The sequence below is a fragment of the Schistocerca nitens genome, chromosome 1 (genome assembly GCF_023898315.1).
Source record: "Schistocerca nitens isolate TAMUIC-IGC-003100 chromosome 1, iqSchNite1.1, whole genome shotgun sequence".
NCBI classification, from domain to species: Eukaryota; Metazoa; Arthropoda; class Insecta; order Orthoptera; family Acrididae; genus Schistocerca; species Schistocerca nitens.
The window spans coordinates 552,769,480-552,786,419 of NC_064614.1; the positions used below are offsets into that span (position 1 = coordinate 552,769,480).

At 43.6% G+C, this 16,940-nt stretch overlaps 1 protein-coding gene across 1 annotated transcript in view; it reads left to right on the forward strand.

Annotated features, from left to right (window-relative positions):
* The window catches only part of LOC126259994 (uncharacterized), a gene marked incomplete at its 3' end in the record, with an annotated part of 110,245 nt that overhangs the window by 37,663 nt on the left and 55,642 nt on the right, over positions 1–16,940 (forward strand). The gene's annotated exons all lie outside the window — the stretch shown is intronic.

The window sequence follows — 16,940 nt, forward strand, 5'->3', positions numbered from 1 at the left end:
TTTTAAGTAGTTCTAAGTTCTAGGGGACTGACGACCTCAGAAGTTAAGTCCCATAGTGCTCAGAGCCATTTGAACCATTTGAACTGTTGCACTTGGTCGGTCAATATAGAGACAGTTAATGCCATTTTTGGTTCAAATGGCTCTGAGCACTATGGGACTTAACATCTGAGGTCATCAGTCCCCTAGAACTTAGAACTACTTAAACCTAACTAACCTAAGGACATCACACACATCCATGCCCGAGGCAGGATTCGAACCTGCGACCGTAGCGGTCGCGCGGTTCCAGACTGAAGCGCCTAGAACCGCTCGGCCACAACGACCGGCGCCGTTTTTGGATGACGCTGGTGCTATGGTCCGATTATGTCCCAAATGTGCTCGACTAGAGACAGATCTGTTGATGGAAGAGAACGAGGCAACATGTCGACAGTTGGTAGAGCATATTGGGTTACAACAGTGTTATGTGGGCGAGAGTTATCCTGTTAGAAAACACCTCTTGTAATGCTGTTCATGAGTGGCAGCACAAGAAGTCGAATCACCAGAATGACGAACAAATTTCCATTTATGGTGTGCGGGGTAACTATGAGAGTACTCCTGCTGTCATATAAAATCGCACGGCAGACCATAACGCCAAGTGTATGTCCAGTGCGTCTAGCACGCAGAAGGGTTGGTTGCACGCCCTCAATTGGCCTCCTTCAAACCAATACAGGGCCATCACTGGCACCGAGGCGCAACCATCTGTCGCATTTAGTTAACTGCGATGCCGACAGCTGCTCAAATTGCTGCTACAGATGGACTGCGATGCACCAGAACCATACGCCGAACACGATGGTCTTCCCTCTCGGTAATGCCACGTGGCCGTCCGGACTCTGGTCTTCTTGCGACCGTTCATTCTCCTGATCACTACTGTCAGCATTCACGTACAGTGGCTGCATTCATGTCCAGCCTTTCTTCAATATAACAGAGGAACAGCCAGCTTCTCGTAGCCCCATTTCACGATCTCGTTCAAATTATAACGGCGCCTTAAAGGCATTATTGACTGTCGTCAACTCGTAACTGCCTGCATCTCGTGGTCGTGCGGTAGCGTTCTCGCTTCCCACGCCCGGGTTCCCGGGTTCGATTCCCGGCGGGGTCAGGGATTTTCTCTGCCTCGTGATGGCTGGGTGTTGTGTGCTGTCCTTAGGTTAGTTAGGTTTAAGTAGTTCTAAGTTCTAGGGGACTGATGACCAAAGATGTTAAGTCCCATAGTGCTCAGAGCCATTTGAACCATTTTCAACTCGTAACTCATAAATGGTTCAAATGGCTCTGAGCACTATGGGATTTAACTTCTGAGGTCATCAGTCCCCTAGAACTTAGAACTACTTAAACCTAACTAACCTAAGGACATCACACACACCCATGCCCGAGGCAGGATTCGAACCTGCGACCGTAGCAGTCGCGCGGTTCCAGACTGTAGCGCCTAGAACCGCTCGGCCATCCCGGCCGGCAACTCGTAACTAAGGCTCACGAGCCTTACAGCGCGTATTTAAAGCAAACCTGATTAGCATCCCCTTAGTGGCGCTACTAGCGCCACTTTTATACGACTGGCGCGATATTTTAGTAGACACTATCTTTCAGATGTAGAAACACGTTTATCAACTTTTGTTTATGTCGCATGACTCCTTGGTATTATGATTTTTTTCCATCAATGTATTTTTGGCGTTCCAGCCAGCAATGATCCAGATGTCGTATCTTATTATCACTGTTAATTTAAAAGTGTAATCTATACTTCATATAAAGTTCGAAGCCAATTCAGATCAAACATCGAAATCCATATTAGCTCTTCTATGTTTGTTACTCTGAAGAAATATTGGCTGCAGGGGAATGACTGTGACCAGTAACAAAATGATTTATTTTACATAGATATGTCTGCTACTTTTACATTCTGCTACGCATTTCGGGTTTGCGTCCATCATATGATGATTTCATATATCGTTAATGGCAGCGGAATACATTTGATTATCTGCAAATTATTCCGAACTTAACCCACTGTAGAAGTCTGTTGCACACTCTGTGTTTATTAGCATCCGGTACATCAGAACTTTTATGACGTAGTAACAATTTTTTGTCTCAGTGGAACCTATCCAATTGTTGATAAACACAAGGCAAATAACGAAACAAGTTGGCTGCAACATTCGGTTAAGTTAGGAGCGTTTTATAATGCCTAAAATGTGTTTTATTGTCAAGCATAACACGGAATTAGATAATAGGTACAAACCTGAAACGTGGAGTGCAATATGAATGTAACAAAAATCTGCGTATAAAATAAACTCATCTTGTACCGCAAGGGTACATTTAAGGCCTTTTATCCAAGCAGTGGGATAATTCTTTAGCCGGCCACTGTGGCCGAGCGGTTCTAGGCGCTTCAGTCCGGGACCGCGCTGCTACTACTGTCGCAGGTTTGAATCCTGCCTCGGGCAGGGATATGTGTGATGTCCTTAGGACTTAGCTTTAAGTAGTTCTAAATTCTAGGGGATTGATGACCTCAGATGTTAAGTCCCATAGTGCTTAGAAGGGAACCTCCCCATCGCACCCCCATCTGATTTAGTTATAAGTTGGCACAGTGGATAGGCCTTGAAAAACTGAACACAGATCAATCGAGAAAACAGGAAGAAGTTGTGTGGAACTATGAAAAAACTAAGCAAAGTATACAAACTGAGTAGTCCATGTGCAAGATAGGCAACACCTAGGAGAGTCCGAGCTCAGGAGCGCCGTGGTCCCGTGGTTAGCGTGAACAACTGCGGAACGAGAGGTTCTTGGTGCAAATCTTCCCTAGAGTGAAAAGTTTACTTTCTTTACTTTTGCAAAGTTATAATCTGTCCGTTCGTTCATTGACGTCTCTGTTCAGTGTAATAAGTTTAGTGTCTGTGTTTTGGGACCGCACCGCAAAACCGTGCGATTAGTAGCCGAAAGGACGTTCCTGTCCAATGGAAACCGAAAATATTTGATTGCAAGGTCATAGGTCAACCGATTCCTCCACAGGAAAACACGTCTGATATATTCTATACGACAATGGTGACGGCATGTGCGTCACATGACAGGAATATGTTGTCGACCCACCTAACTTGAACACTTGGTGAATGGGTAAAAAGATTCTTCTACCTTGCCCAATTTAGGTTTTCTTGTGGATGTGATAATCACTCCCAAAAAAGTGTGAAAACATAAGAGTTTGTCACATAAACTGCAACAAATGAATGCAACAGTTTCACAGTCGCACAGTTTTGTCTGTGCTCTGTCAAAACATATGTTTTTAACGTTTTCAAATTTTTCCGTGTGTAGACCGTCAAATCCTACCCATGTCCAAGCAAATCTGAACATGTCCTGGAATTTTGGAGAGCGAAGTTGATTATATGTGAATGCCTGAACTTTGATAATTCTTCTTCTTCTTCGGTTATCAACCCACAGGTTGGTTGGCAGCAGCACGCCATTCCGTTCTTTTGTCAACTTTCTTCTTCATATCTGCATAGGTCTGGCACCCGATGTCATTTATTACTTGTTGAATGTAGCTTAATCTAGGTCGTCCTCGGCGAGTTCTTCCTTCAATGATTCCTTCTAATATTCTCTTAATGAAATTGTTATGCCGTAAAATGTGACCTATGAAGGTTATTCTTCTTTTCTGTATATTTCGCCAAAGAGATCTGTTTTCTTTCACTCTTCTGAGGACATCTTCGTTTGTAGCCTTGTCTCGCCAGCTGATTTTTTCCATTCTCCGGTAGCACCACATTTCGAATGCCTCTAATCTTCTCTTTTCTTCTTTTCCACTAGTCCAAGTTTCACATCCGTAAAGGGCTGTACTCCACACATAGGTTTTCATGACTCTCTTTCTTACGTCTAAACTAACATTTCTACTCGTCAGTAAGTTTCTTTTTCCATTGAATGCTATTTTGGCAAGTTGTATTCTGTTTTTAATGTCACTTTTGCTCCTTCCATCTGCTGTTATTTTGCTACCTAAGTAGTTAAATTCTGTAACCTGCCCTAGTTTCTCTCCCTTTATTGTTATTCGTATGGGTTCATTGTAGTTCAGGGCGCCACTCACCATCACTTTAGTCTTTTTCTTATTTATTTTCATTCCATACTGTTCTTTTAAGGTGTTTTCCATTTCATTGAGTGCGGCTTCTAAATCTTCTTTCCTTTCTGTAATTATGGCGATATCATCTGCATATCGCAACATATCTATTTTCATTCCGTTAAGTTTTATTCCTACTTCAATATTCTCTCTTATTTTATCTATTGCTTCTTGGATATATGCGTTGAAAATTACTGGAGATAGTGGGCATCCCTGTCTCACTCCTTTCCTTATTCTTGCTGTTTCTTCTTTGTTTTCCTTCTTAACTAAGGCTGTTTCATTTTGGTATATTTTAAAGATTATCCTTCTATCATTATATTTCAGACCAGCCTTCTTCAGAATTCTAAACATTTCTGGCCATACAACATTGTCAAATGCCTTTTCGAGGTCTACGAAGGCTATAAATACTTGTTTGTTTTTGGAAATTTGTTTCTCAATTATTAGTCTTAAAGATAAGATTGCTTCCCTCGTCCCTACACCGCTTCTAAAACCGAATTGGTCTTCACTTAGAGTGCTATTCAATTGGTTTTCAACTCTTTTCAAAATTATTCTTATTAGAATTTTTGATGCGTGTGAAAGAAGACTGAGTGTTCGATGGTTTTCACAGTCCATAGTAGATGCTTTCTTAGGTATGGGGAATATGATGCATTTCTGATAGTCTTCAGGAACTTCACCTGTTTTGTATATTTTCTGTATGAGTTGCAGTAATGTAGCTTTCATTTTGTCTCCTGATTTCTTAATTAGTTCAGAAGGTATATCATCAACACCTGCCGCTTTCTTATCTGGTAGTTCTTTTAGTGCTTTTTCAAATTCATCTTTCAGAATTGTGTCCCCTAGTTCTTCTTTCTCTACTTCTTCGCTTAATTCTATCATATTATCTGTTAGAGGGTCTCCTTGATATAGCTCTTCAATGTATTCTTGCCATCTCTTCAGCGTGTCATATCCAAATAGTACCTTGCCCTCTTTGTTCTTTATAGTTCCTGAAGATTTTACTTTCCGTTTAGCAAAGTTTTGTTTTATTGTTCTGTAGGCCAAGTCAGTTTTTCCTTTAACCATGTTTTCCTCCACCTCTTTACAAATGCTGTTGAGGTAATTTTCTTTTGCTTTCCTAGATTCTCTGTTTATTTGGTTTCTAAGCTTTCTATATTTGTTTTCGCTTTGCTCGTCAGAGGCATTTTTGTATAGTCTTCTTTCTTCCATTAGACAAATTATTTCAGGTGTTATCCACTCTTTCCTGTTTACAGGTTTGGCTTTCCCAATAAATTCTTCTGCTGCTTTATGTATGCCTTCTTTGATTTGTTTCCACTCCTCGTTAGTACTCCCGGGAATAATGTTTGATGCCATCTCATCAGTTTTCCGTGCATAAGGGATCACTAGTTCTTCAGACTTTAGGTTATCTCTGTTCCATACTTTGTTCGTTTTTCTCTCTAATCGCTTGAGTTTGAGTAAGCATTTCATCATTACAAGGTTGTGATCACTATTAATATCCGCAGACGGGTAGCTTCTGCAATCCTTGATTTGGTTTTTAAAACGCGATTTTACTAATATATAGTCGATTTGGTGTCTTCTAGTATCTCCTGGGGCTTTCCACGTGTACCTTCTTCTTTTATGGTGGTTGAAAAGGGAGTTCGCTATGACCAACTTGTTTTTGGCACAAAATTCAATTAGCCGGCTTCCTCTTTCGTTCCTATCTCCTAGACCATATTTCCCTACAATTCCGTCAACTTTCTCTTCTCCAACACTAGCATTCCAATCTCCCATTATAATTAAGTTCTCTTCACCTTTAACATAATTTATAGCTTTGTTGATGTCTTCATACACTGTTTCTATTACATCGTCTTCTTCTGCCGATGTCGGCATATAGACTTGTACTATTACCGTGTTCTTTGGTTTGGTTCCAATTTTGACTAGTATTATCCTAGAGTTAAATTGCACATATCCTGTGACTAGATTCCCGAGTTTTCCTTTTAGAATTATTTCAACTCCACCGATTCCAGTTGTTCCTTGGTTAGTACCTGTATGAATGATACGATAATTTCCTGATCTGAAGTCTCCTGGTTCAGGCCATCGCATCTCAGATATTCCTATTATGTCTGTTCCCATTCTGTCCATCTCTAGTTTGAGGTTCTCTAATTTCCCGCATTGGAGGAGTGTTCTTACATTCCATGTTGCTATTTTTAGTGTATTCTTCAACTTTGCCTGACCTTCCATTGTCCCCACCCGGAGATCCGATTGGGGGACTATTACTCCGGATTTATGTTTAACAGAAGATTCTGGCATGGTGCGCTACTGATTCTTGGGATATCTTGAGTGATCTTTAATGGAGTGGTTTCCCGTTGCCTTCTCCATCCTATGCCGTTGACTGTGAAGTTCTTCCGCCTTTAGGAGCAATTTCTCACTCCAAGGACAAGAGAGTGCCCTGCCTCTATCCGCTCATCCGCTCTCTTTGAGACCGTTGGCACTTGATAGGGGGGGTTTCCTTATCCCGGGAAACATTCGGTCGTCAGAGCCTCGTTAGCAATAACAGGGTGTACCGTGCAGCAATCCTTAGCTGCAACTCGGGTAGGTGAGGTTGACATTTGTACAGGAGAGGCTGTTAGAGTCGCTTCACTGTACCTTACGCCCCTTTGATAATTGTCTGAAAATAAAAAATTAAAAATTTTCTCCCGAGGGAAGACTTAAACCAAAGCAGCTGCATACACTAACCACGGGACCATGGCGCTCATGGGTTTCCAACCACCAGGATGTTGCCTATCTTACACATGGACTACTCAGTTTGTATATTTTGCTTATTTTTTCATAGTTCCACACAACTTATTCCTGTTTTCTCGATTGATCTGTGTTCAGTTTTTCAAGGCCTATCCACTGTACCAACTTATAACTAATTCTGAGGGGGGTGCGATGGGGAGGTTCCCTTGTTAGAGACATGTGAACCATAATTCTTTAACGTCTGCTGCAATAAAGGAACTTCCTCATGTGTTCTTTCTATCCTACAATGTTTACATTTGCAACAGCTGACGTGCCCGTGAATCGCTAATGATGTAGTATCTCTCCCAGCTGCATCATGATCACAACATGCATCATCACTCTGAGCATTCATTCCTCTTGTCAGTAGTTTACTCCTGTAAAGACTCGGTACCTAGTACTGTTCTCTTTGATTTTTATCTGAAAATGTTTTTACTCAAGATTTTATGCCTTCAATGTACCGAGTGGGTGACAAATTTCATTTCTCGCTTATTTTGAGGACAATTTTTGTGTTTACTTATTGTTTACTGTAGGCCTACATTAATTTTCTTATCTGCCCGACTTCTTACAGTCATCCTGTTCATAATCTCATCACTGTTGCTAACATATACTCGTAGAACAAATCCGTGATCTAATAGCTTCCGTCTCTGAGTCGAAATCGCTGTCCCTCCATCACACATTTTATACTCACAACCAAACATCATCAGGCACACAGTCTGTTGACCATGTCCCTCATCTCATCACACATACTAAGGTCCTACAAGGACGCTGGTGGGTGGTGCTTGCGGCCGCGGCTTTCGGTTACTTACGATGACATTTGTAATGCGGCCGGCTTATCTAGCGGTCGGGAAGCATAACTCGTCTCCTCGTGTAATGGGGTAATGCGAGGAACCTTCCCAGCAGTCCTTAAATCATCGCGCAAGAAAGGCTTAAACTCGAACCGCTGCATCGTTACTCAGAGATCTTACGGGGGTGCCAGTGCTTCATTTCTGTTTTTCTCAGATAGCTTATTAGATGAGACCCAGATAGGCCGCTACAAGCGTGGAGCACGCCTTGAGACATGAAGTTGTCTGAAGTCAGTAAATATGATGCTGGTACATTAGAGTGTAACGTTGGCACTTCTGCAGTTCTTGTGTGTTCGCTGTGGTACGTTTTGAATTACACTAAACTCTCGCTTATCTGGCCTTCAGCTGTCTTGCCTCTCAGTAATCCGGCCCACAACCAGACTCTAATCGCTAAAGCAGAAATAATGCGCAGAGCAGTGAATTAGCGTGAACAACAATATTAAACAGTGCTATACATATTTGAAAATGTGACCATTCCTTGCAGTTGGTATCGTGGTTTCTAAAAGCAGACACATTACGTTAGGCCCTAAGCAGACATTTTGAACCGAGGTTCTTCACAGGTTGCCGTTGTTGGTGAGTACATTGGTGGACGAGCAATTATTTGACATCAAAAGATGTTATTCGACAATACGTAACCCAAACGGATAGCGAGTTGGGAAAACGCAAGGTTGTGCGAAATAGTGAGAATGAAGAACTGATCGTAACAGTTTATAAACACATCAAAAAAAGTTTTGAATCACACCGGTTCCCAGACTGTGGATATTGTATCACAGACACAGTCCATTTCACTGATCAGAGATGTCACTAAACCCGCCCAACGATGTAAACAATCACGCATGAGCAGCGCCTATTAGACCGAGGGGGTCAGGCAGCACATCAGTTCCAGTCATTCCACCAGGAAGGAGATACACGGCTTGTGTTGTCAGTAGTTCAACCATACCTAGCCGGTCAATACCGCGGTTCGATCGCGTCCGCATTGTTACTTTGTGCCAGGAAGGTCTCTCAACGAGGGCAGTGTCCCGGCGTCTCGGAGTGAACCAAAGCCATGTTGTTCGGACATGGAGGAGATACAGAGAGACAGTAACTGCCGATGACATGCCTCGCGCAGGCCGCCCAAGGGCTACTACTGCAGTGGATGACCGCTACCTACGGATTATGGCCCTGAGAGCAACACCACAATGTTGAATAATGCTTTTCGTGCAGCACAGGACGTCGTGTTACTACTCAAACTGTGCGCAATAGTCTGCATGATGCGCAACTTCACTCCCGACGTCCATGGCGTGGCAACCTCGACACCATGCAGCGCGGTACAGATGGGCCCGACAACATGCCGACCGCACCGCTCATCATTGGCACCACGTTCTCTTCACCGATGAGTGTCGCATGTGCCTTCAACCAGACAATCGTCGGAGACGCGTTTGGAAGCAACCCGGTCAGGTTGAACGCCTTACACACACGGTCCAGCGAGTGCACCAAAGTGGAGGTTCAAATCATTCAAATGGCTCTAAGCACTATGAGACTTAACGTCTGAGGTCATCAGTCCCCTAGACTTGGAACTACTTAAACCTAACTAACCTAAGGACTTGACACACATCCAGGCCTGAGGTAGGATTCTAACCTGCAACAGTAGCAGCAGCGCGGTTCCGCACTGAAGCGCGTAGAACCGCTCGGCCACAGCGGCCGGCGGTGGAGGTTCCCTGCTGTTTTGGAGAGGCATTATGTGGGGCCGAAGTACGCCGCTGGTGGTCGTGGAAGCCGCCGTAACGGCTGTACGATACGCGAATGCGATCCTTCGACCGATAGTGCAACCGTGTCGGCAGCATATTGGCGAGGCATTCGTCTTCATGGACGACAATTTGCGCTCCCATCGTGCACATCTTGAATGACTTCCTTCAGGATAACGACATCGCCCGACTAGAGTGGTCAGCATGTTCTCCAGACATGAACTCTATCGAACATGCCTGGGATTGATTGAAAAGGGCTTTTTGCGGACGACGTGGCCCGCCAACCACTCTGAGGGATCTACACCGATTCGCCGTTGAGGAGTCGGACAATCTGGACCAACAGTGCCTTGATGAACTTGTGGATAGTATTCCACGACGAATACAGGCATGCATCAATGGAAGAGTACGTGCTACTGGGTATTACAGGTACCGGTGTGTACAGTAATCTGGACCACCACCTCTGAAGGTCTCGCTGTGTGAGGGTACGACATGCAATGTTTGGTTTTCATGAGCAGTAAAAAGGGCGGAAATGATGTTTATGTTTATCTCTATTCCAATTTTCTGTACAGGTTCCGGAGCTCTCGGAACCGAGTCGAAGCAAACCTTTTTTTAAAGTGTGTGGTATCAAGGTGTTGCTAAGTGGCTGAATGAGAAAATCTGTGAAATAGGCCCAACTTTAATAGATGAAGAAATAATGAGAAGCGCACAGGAAAGTAATGATGAAATTGATGAAGAAGAGGTCTTAGGAGGAGAGAGGACGAAGATTTCTCACACTGACGCTGTTATTGTCGCATAATTTTCCTGGAGTGCGATATGCAACAAACTTGTACATACTGTACCAACGTTAATGCGTGTAAAGCGATTGCACGACAAAGCATGGCGCTGTCGCGTACCACCATTGCAACAACTAAAAATCCGGGACATGTTTCACACTGAGCTACAGTATAGCATATGTGCATACTGTAAGACTACGTTTTTTATGAAAATGAAAATTTCTTTGAATTTAATAAAGTATAGCACTTATGTCCTTAAACTAAATTTCAGACACTCTCAGTAATCCAATTCTGCTAATCCGCACTCCTATGTTCAAGGAATGGTTGATGATGATGTATGATTTGTGGGGCGCTCACCTGCGCCCGTACAAATTCCCAACCTTTGCTCAGTCAAATCTCGCCACTGTCATGAATGAGGATGAAATGATGAGGACAACACGAACACCCAGTCATCTCTAGGCAGATGAAAATCCCTTACCCGGCTGGGAAACGAACCCGGCACCCCGTGCTCGGGAAGCGAGAACGCGACCGGAGGAATGGCTGGATTAGCGAGTGTCTAGTGTAGTTTGTCTTAAAACAGGCACTTTGTTAGTGTCATACAGTGGTTCTCTTGCTACTTATTGTTGTTTGTTACGAATTTATTGTTCGCAGAGAAAGACATAATTACACAAGGCGAACTCAAAATCCGCTCACTAATATTTTCAAAATATTTTAGTATCAGGAACCCGTTCGGTGGCTCTTTACAGAGAAATATTGTAAGTTTTATACTTTCAGATTGTTACCCCAGTCATTTCTATGACAAAATCTTCACAACGTTGGAAAATGTTCTAAAATTCAATATCCAAATTGTAAAACACGAAACACAGAGTAAAGCAAAATGTCTCGGCTGTACTCGTAACAGCTCAGCACGGCATCGGCTTGCCGCTCTCCCACTGATTTCACAGAACCCATGCGGTGCTTACTGGCCATTTATTCATTAAATAAACCCATCCATTCTGTTTCCACGTTCTTAACGGAAACTTAACAAATCCAAGACAGAATCGAGCTGTGCTGAATACAGGCTTCAGGGCGAATAGTTAGCATTAATATTGTCAGCAGCGAATATAGTAAGTGAATGTAACTAGTTTGTTTCCAAACATTTCACACAGTGCAGATCTTCAACATTTGTTCTATTATCCAAATATTTTCAACGCAGTCCGGATACCAAAATAAGTGGAGGTAAGATATTAAACGAAACAAAATTATTCTGTAAGACGCCACCGGAGACCACGAGTCCCTTGTACGAAACTCTCGGAAAATAGCCCTGAAGAACCTCTAAAAGTTTCGAAAATAATTTAATGTCGAACACAATCACCCTGACTTCAAACGGAATGGTCGGTTCATAAAACACAGGTTGTGTTTCAGCCTCACCACTGCGAAAATAACGTCGTCAGTTAAGAACAAATTCGCTTTAGCAATGTTGACCTTGAGCCACAGCATGTCTTTTTATGATCAGAGGACGGCTGGTGCTGTCAAAAACACGTCATTTAATTTCAAATTTGTGTTACTGTGTCGGATACTAAATTATCTTCAGAACAATAAATCACTGTAGCCTCCATCTCGACTAAAATGTCCTTTTTTTCCTTCATAAGTTTATTGGTGGTGTTATTGTTCGCTCTGGATACTGAACTGAATCATTTTTGAAATGAGAATTAAACAAACATGACGTTGTTAAAAAAGGTCGTTGTTGAAGAAACTTCCTGGCAGATTAAAACTGTGTTTCCGACTGAGACTCGAACTCGGGACCTTTGCCTTTGGCGGGCAAGTGCTCTACCAAGCACGACTCAGGCCCCATCCTCACAGGTTTACTTCCGCCGGTACCTCGCATCCTACCTTCCAAACTTTACAGAAGCTCTCCTGCGAACCTTGCAGAACGGAAGGTCGTTGTTATGACTTAAGAGTGGAAAATATTTGTACCCACATTTTAAGTGATTTTCTTTTGAAGTTAGGATATCACCAGTCACAATAATGTGTTATATTTGAGGTTAACTGTTTCTTGCTTTACATCATTATAATGAACGAAGTCCCCATCACTCTTAGTAAAGGGGAAAAAAGAGGCCGCTACCTCGCCAGCCTGAATACAAAGTAAGGCTTTTTTTTTTTTTTGTTTTCAGTTACAAACAAACACAAACTTGAATATCCCAAGCAAAGCAGTGTCTGCTACAGAACGTTCGACCAAAATGTACATAGAACTGTTGTCCTTTATTTCAGTTTAATATTAACAATTATAACCTTTAGGATAAACCGAGAAAAAGGGAAAATTTGCAAGTGACAACACATTTGTAATAAATTTTCCAATCGTCAGTCTGTTCGAAGATGGAATTCGGTAATCGTAGGCATGATGAAATCCTGTAGCCCATGTATGTAAACTGTGTTGATGTTCACTAGCGTTATGGCAGGAAGAAAACTCTCTCTTTAATGAACCATCAAGATGTCTGTCATATGCGGCATTATTAGCAGGCTGACAGACATTTCGTTTGGCGCTCTTGTAGTGGGGACTTATTTTTCATAACGAACGCACGCCCTTGGATATGGTCGCTAAACCGCTATGCCACTGTGGTGCTCGGTCTGGAAGCAGCCGTTCCGGATCCTGGTGGCGTAAGATCTTTCTTCGCGACAACATGGCGGGCAGGGCAGGTAGATAGGGCAGGGCACTGTTAAAAAATGGCTCTGAGCACTATGGGACTTAACATCTGAGGTCATCAGTCCCCTAGAAATTAGAACTACTTAAACCTGACTAACCTAAGGACATCACACACATCCATGCCCGAGGCAGGATTCGAACCTGCGACCGTAGCGGTCGCGTGGTTCCAGACTCAAGCGCCTAGAACCGCTCGGCCACACCGGCCGGCAGGGCACCGTTCTGGTCATTACACTCTACTCAACTCTCCTGCATGTTACAAAACTACGTAACTTGATAAATTAAGAGTGGAAAAATATCTGGCCAGCTTGATAGCTCATAACAGTCCAGATCATCACATTCTGCAGTCGCCATTCAACCGCAGCGTGCTCGCGAACCCGATTCACATTAGTTGTTCGGCTCTAGACAACCGTAGATTGAAAATCACAGTCAGTATCGCTCGCTTAACTGAAAAGAGGCTGTGGATGTTCTGGTATTGGGGACACTGACCATCGTTCGGCCACAGCCCATGCCTCAAAAATGACAGATTCGTTGGTTGGCGTATTTACACATTTCCGCCTACATGTGCATGTGAGACTCTCTCCAATCAACGGGTCTTCGTTGAAGCGGTCACCTATGCTACTGGACTTCTCATTGTTAAAGTAAAGGAAGTTTTAAAGGTGCGGTCTGCGCTGAGGAGCCAAAACATCATAACAGCGAGATAGCGCGCCTCCTGGTGTCGTTGCGGGCATGGAAAATACACTATCTAATCAAAAGTATCTGGACACCAATTAGTCGACATTACTAGGTTCATTCAAGTTCTAAGGCCTCCGATTTTTTTTCTAATTAACTACTCACCCGAAATCGATGAAACTGGCGTTACTTCTCGACGTAATCGCCCTGCAAACGTACACATTTTTCACAACGCTGACGCCATGATTCCATGGCAGCGGCGAATGCTTCTTTAGGAGTCTGTTTTGACCACTGGAAAATCGCTGAGGCAATAGCAGCACGGCTGGTGAATGTGCGGCCACGGAGAGTGTCTTTCATTGTTGGAAAAAGCCAAAAGTCACTAGGAGCCAGGTCAGGTGAGTAGGGAGCATGATGAATCACTTCAAAGTTGTTATCACGAAGAAACTGTTGCGTAACGTTAGCTCGATGTGCGGGTGCGTTGTCTTGGTGAAACAGCACACGCGCAGCCCTTCCCGGACGTTTTTGTTGCAGTGCAGGAAGGAATTTGTTCTTCAAAACATTTTCGTAGGATGCACCTGTTACCGTAGTGCCCTTTGGAACGCAATGGGTAAGGATTACGCCCTCGCTGTCCCAGAACATGGACACCATCATTTTTTCAGCACTGGCGGTTACCCGAAATTTTTTTGGTGGCGGTGAATCTGTGTGCTTCCATTGAGCTGACTGGCGCTTTGTTTCAGGACTGAAAAATGGCATCCACGTCTCATCCATTGTCACAACCCACGAAAAGAAAGTCCCATTCATGCTGTCGTTGCGCGTCAACATTGCTTGGCAACATGCCTCACGGGCAGCCATGTGGTCGTCCGTCAGCATTCGTGGCACCCACCTGGATGACACTTTTCGCATTTTCAGGTCGTCGTGCAGGATTGTGTGCACAGAACCCACAGAAATGCCAACTCTGGAGGCGATCTGTTTAACAGTCATTCGGCGATCCTCCAAAACAATTCTCTCCACTTTCTCGATCATATCGTCAGACCGGCTTGTGCGAGCCCGAGGTTGTTTCAGTTTGTTGTCACACGATGTTCTGCCTTCATTAAACTGTCGCACCCACGAACGCACTTTTGACACATCCATAACTCCATCACCACATGTGTCCTTCAACTGTCGATGAATTTCAATTAGTTTCACACCACGCAAATTCAGAAAAGGAATGATTGCACGCTGTTCAAGTAAGGAAAACGTCGCCATTTTAAGTATTTAAAACAGTTCTCATTCTCGCCGCTGCCGGTAAAATTCCATCTGCCGTACGGTGCTGCCATCTCTGGGACGTATTGACAATGAACGCGGACTCATTTTAAAACAATGCGCATGTTTGTATCTCTTTCCAGTCAGGAGAAAAAAAATCGGAGGCCTTAGAACTTGAATGCACCTCGTAATATGGGATATGTCCACCCTTCGCTTCATGACGCCTTGAACTCTGCAGGGGACATTTTTAAGGTAGTGTTTGAACGCCCTTGGAGGAATCGAATCCCATTCTTCCTCAAGAACCGAAACCAGAGAAGGTAGTGATGTTGGACGCCAGATGTGGAACAAAGTCGAAGTTATAAATTATTCCAAAGATCTCATAATTAATTTCCCCCCGAAACATTAATGTCTCATCTTTATCTTCGATAATGATGGGAGCTGACGAAATCAATTAGAATTTGTTCCATGGCTAGGATTCGAACCAAGGTCGCCTTGCTTACTGGGAGGAAATGGTGACCATTACACCACCGCAGAACTACGGTTTACATAGCTGCATAGACTAACCAACTCCAGTGCCCTCCCCAACCTAAACTTCAATTCATATCTTCAGCTTATTTTTCTCCTAAATCGCCACTATTGCCAGGGCTCCCCGGCATGAGAATAGCATCCCAGCATTGGACATAACGGGGAAATCCTGTACCTCAGGTGATCTTATAGATCTTATAATTAATTATTCTTGGCTGTGGCACAAATTTTAATTCATTTCTTCAGATTCCATCATTATGATAGATAAAGATGAGCCTTAAATGTCCTGGGGAAAATTTAATTGTAAGATCACCTGAGGTACAGGACTTCCCCATTATGTCCAATGCTGAAATGCTATTCCAGTAACATATCGGCGTACCTCGCAACCGTCACGCTGACAGTTTGAAAAGCAGCACTCTGCGTTTTCTCTAAGAAAGTGGATCCGATTACGACTGATGCGGTAAATCCACACCACTCCTTGACTTTCTCGTCATGCAGTGGGGTTTACACGACAACTCAAGGATTTTCGGCAGTCCAAATTCTGCCGTTGTGGATGATGACAGATCCTCGGAATCTGAAAATGGCTTCGTCGGTCCACAAAACGTTGGACAACCAATCATTATCTTTCCCCATTTTCTGAAGTGCCTACACTGCAATTGGAGGGTACGAATTAGTGCTTTCCAAACCGTAGTGCGTGGAGAGCCGTTGTGACGTGTGACTTCACGCGCGCTGACTTCTCATGCAGGAATGAACCAGCTAAAGTCTCCAGTTCTTCCTGAACTCTCCGAGCAGCAGCAGCACTACGGGTGATCGTCTAACAACCTGTGGATTCCAACTTCCAGATCATTTTCTTCACATCAACACTCGTCATACGACCCTTATGCGTTCGAATTCCCTTATACCTGTAAGATCGTATAGCTGGCAAAGGCAACATGCCACGACTGCTGACACATCTGGCTACCTCTCTCAGTACGGCTCATTTTAAACACGATTCTCATGCGGCGTCTCTGATGTATTGCTGTCCAGTGCCATCTGTTGGCCAGTTTTTGCACTCTTTTTTTTGTTTCAATAGTACCCCATGCCATCTGAGTCATGTTTGTCAGTTTTTACCTCTCTACCGACATTATGCCCTTAATTAGTGCATTTTGGAATGTAAGCGGACTTTTGGATTACCCTGTATTTTAACAGCCTAAAGCAGAAACATTTATTCAAAATTTCACTAAGGCTGTGCACCCAGTCCTCATCAAAATTTAAGTGGAACACGCCTGGGACTTAAATGAGCGTCAGCTCCGCGCCCACAAAACATCAGCTTGTAATTTACAGGAATTGCGTGAACTGTGCGTAGACATCTGGTCGCACGTACCTCCAGAAACGTACTGAGGACTTATCGATTCCATGCCCCGCAGAATCACTTCTATATCGCATTCCACAGGTGGGACAACACGCTATTAAGCAAGTGGTCATTATGCTTTGGCTCAATATAATGGTCACATTTAACTGTCCACTTGCGCTTACACATTCGTGAGGCCGACTAGTTTAAGAAAAGTACTGAAAAATCGCATTTGGGCATAATAATAAAACATTACCCGTCCTGAAGTTTACCTACATTTATGGTTTCATCAGAGCAAATTC